Genomic DNA, 3962 nt, shown 5'->3' with positions numbered 1-3962 from the left:
ATTCTTCTACAAGCTGGCTTTGCTATTAAGCGAAGCAAAGTAAAAGGACCTGCCCAGGAAATTCAGTTCTTAGGTATAAAGTGGCAGGATGGACGTCGTCACATCCCAGCAGATGTGATCGACAAAATCACTGCCATGTCTCCACCAACTAGCAAGAAAGAGACACAATCTTTCCTGGGTGCAGTGGGCTTTTGGAGGATGCACATTCCAAACTACAGCCTCATTGTAAGCCCCCTTTATCAGGTAACGCGGAAGAAGAACGATTTTGCATGGGGCCCAGAGCAGCAGCAGGCTTTTGAACAGATTAAACAAGAGATAGCCCGTGCTGTAGCCCTGGGGCCAGTACGGACTGGACAGGATGTAAAGAACATCCTCTATACTGCTGCTGGAGAGAAAGGCCCCACTTGGAGTTTGTGGCAAAGAGCCTCAGGAGAGACCCGAGGCCGACCCCTGGGATTCTGGAGTCGATCATATAAGGGGTCTGAAGAGTGCTACACTCCAACTGAGAAGGAGATCTTAGCCGCGTATGAGGGGGTTCGAGCTGCTTCCGAAGTAGTCGGGACTGAAACACAGCTCCTTTTGGCACCTCGACTGCCAGTGCTGAACTGGATGTTCAAAGGACAGGTTCCCTCCACCCATCATGCTACCGATGTCACCTGGAGCAAGTGGATTACGCTGATTACACAGCGAGCGCGAATGGGAAACCTCAATCGTCCAGGAATCCTAGAGGTAATCATGGACTGGCCTGAAGATAAAAAGTTTGGAACATCACCAGCAGAAGAGGTATCACGTGCTAAAGAGGCCCCACCATACAACGAATTACCAGAAAATGAAAAGAAATATGCCCTATTCACTGACGGATCATGTCGCATTGTAGGGAAGCATCGCAAATGGAAAGCTGCTGTGTGGAGCCCCACACGACAGGTTGCAGAGGCCACCGAAGGTAAGGGAGAATCAAGTCAGTTTGCAGAGGTAAAAGCTGTCCAGCTGGCCTTAGATGTTGCTGAACGGGAGAGGTGGCCAATGCTGTATCTTTATACTGACTCATGGATGGTGGCAAATGCCTTATGGGGGTGGTTACAGAGGTGGGAACAAAACAACTGGCAACGGAGGTGTAAATCTGTTTGGGCCGCTGAATTATGGAAGGACATTGCTGCCCGAACAAAGAATATGGTTGTAAAGGTGCGTCATGTGGATGCACATGTGCCCAAAAGTCGGGCTACTGAAGAACAACAAAACAACCATCAGGTAGATAAAGCTGCTAGAATTGAGGTGGCTCAAATCGACTTGGATTGGCAGAATAAGGGCGAATTATTTCTAGCTCGATGGGCTCATGAGACCTCAGGCCATCAAGGAAGAGACGCAACATATAAGTGGGCCAGAGACCGAGGGGTGGACTTAACCATGGACGCTATTGCGCAGATTATTCATGATTGTGAAACATGTGCCATAATTAAACAAGCCAGAAGGATTAAACCTCTCTGGGAGGAAGGGCGATGGCAAAAGTATAAATATGGGGAGGCGTGGCAGGTTGATTATATCACCTTGCCACGATCTCGCAGTGGTGTTATGTACTCACTATGGTAGAGGCAACCACTGGGTGGCTTGAAACATACGCAGTACCCCATGCAACTGCTCAAAACACCATATTAGGTCTTGAGAAACAAGTCCTGTGGCGACATGGCACCCCAGAAAGAATTGAATCTGATAATGGGACACATTTCAAAAATTCTCTTATAAATACTTGGGCCAAAGATCATGGCATTGAGTGGATTTATCATATTCCCTACCATGCACCAGCTTCTGGTAAAATTGAACGATATAATGGGTTGTTGAAAACTATGTTGAAAGCAATGGGTGGTGGAACATTTAAGCACTGGGAGAAGAATCTGGCAGAAGCCACTTGGTTGGTCAATACTAGAGGATCTGTCAATCGTGATGGTCCTAGTCAATCTAGCCCCCTACACACTGTAGAAGGAGATAAGGTCCCTGTTATACATGTAAAGAACATGTTGGGAAAAGCTGTTTGGGTCCTTCCAGCTTCTGGAAAGGGCAAACCTATCCGTGGAACTGTCTTTGCCCAGGGACCTGGGTGCACTTGGTGGGTAATGCAGAAGGATGGGGATGTTCAATGTGTGCCACAAGGGAATTTGATGCTGGGGGAGTGCAGTCAATAATTTTATGTATCTATATATATATATATATGTTTGCATGTGTAGTGTATTTTAGTTATTATAGTTGTACATTTAGTTATGTTACATGCAATTCTACTATTTAGCTATCACAATTTTACTTACGTGTATATATATGTATATATATGTATATATTAACCATGATGTAATAATGTAGAATAAGGGGTGGAATGTCATGGTTTTGTAATTTTGTAATTTTGCTATCAGTATTCCACATCATAATATCATGTCAAGTATGGATACTTCTGTTGAATGTGCAGTCCACAGAAGACTACATATCCCAGAGAACAACAGGAGTAACAATAAGTCACGGGACCAGGACTCTATATAATCTCGTTCCCAGGCTGGAGTGCTCTCTTTCTTCTCTCGAACTTCTCGGAGAGTGGGAAGTGTTCCAGCCGTGTCGCCTAGAGTTCACAGTAGGCCTCTCGGTTTTCAGAGACTCTCTCTCTCTGTTTCGTTCGATTTTGTTAGCCTTAATTATATTATATTGTGTTATCTTGTATTTCGATATCATATTTAGTAAAATAAGTTTTTCCTCCTTAGATTGTCGCTGTTTTATCCCACTCCCCTTTTCCCCCTCCTTTCCGGGCCCCAGGGGGGGGGCGTGGGGTGGCTTCCCCTGTCACGGGCATAGGTAAATCTAAGTAACCCGTGACACTATGATGTCTCCCTTTGTCCACATATGGGTCCCAGTGTTTTTCTATGGGTCTCTCTGGTACTCAGTGTGTCACTATGAGGTTTCAATGGGTCTCTATGGAATCGCTCTATGGAGCGATATGGGGTCTCTATGGGGTCTCTATGAGGTCTGTATGGGGTTCAATGGGGCACTGTGTGGCACTATGAAGTGGCTCTATGTGATGTCTATGGGGCAGAATTGGGCACTATGGAGTGGCTATGGGGCACTATGAGGTGTCTATGGTGTGCTATGTGGTGCCTATTGGGCTCTATGGTGTTCAGTGGGTGGCTATGGGTTCTGTATGGGGATCTATGGGGTGTCTATGGAGCGCTACAGGGTCCCTATTGGGCTCTCTGGGGCATTATGGGGTGTCTATGGGGATCTATGGGTTGTCTGTGGGGCTCTATGGGGTCTGCATGGGGTCTGTATGGGGTTCAGTGGGTCTCTATGGGGCTCTATGGGGTGTCTACAGGCACTATGGGGCGATATGGGGTGTCTATGTGGATCAACTGGGCTCTATGGTGTGGCTGTAGGGCCTTATGTGGTGTCTATGTGGAACTATGGGGTGCTATGGGGTGCTGTGGGGAACTATGGGGTGTCTATGGGGCTCTATGGAGCAGTATGTTTTGTCTATGGGTCCCTATGGGGTGCAATGGGGTGCTGTGGGGCACAATGGAGTGTCTATGAGGCACCATGGGCCGCTATGGGGCACTATGGATTAGCTATGGGGTGCTATGGGGTCTCCTTGGGCCCCTATGGGTCACTATGGTGTGTCTATGGGCTCTATGGGGTATCTTTGTGTTCCTATGGGGCGCTATGGGTGACTATGGGGTCGCTATGGGTTTCTTTGGGGCACTATGGGTCTCAATGAGGTCTCTATGGGTCTCAATTTATCCTTATGGCTCCCAATGACTGTCTATGGGTCTCTATGTGTCCCTATGGGTCCCAGTGTCTCTCTATGTGTCCCTATGGGTCCCAGTGTCTCTCTATGGGTCCCAATGTCTTCCTCTGGATCTCTATGGGTCTCTATGGGTCCCAGTGTCTCTCTATGTCCCCCTGTCTAGGTGGTAACTATACAGATGGTAACAAAG

The sequence above is a fragment of the Coturnix japonica genome, unplaced genomic scaffold, assembly GCF_054131305.1.
Source record: "Coturnix japonica strain WE unplaced genomic scaffold, WE-NBRP24 Scf039, whole genome shotgun sequence".
Taxonomy (NCBI): Eukaryota; Metazoa; Chordata; class Aves; order Galliformes; family Phasianidae; genus Coturnix; species Coturnix japonica.
Note: the sequence above shows the minus strand (reverse complement) of the source record.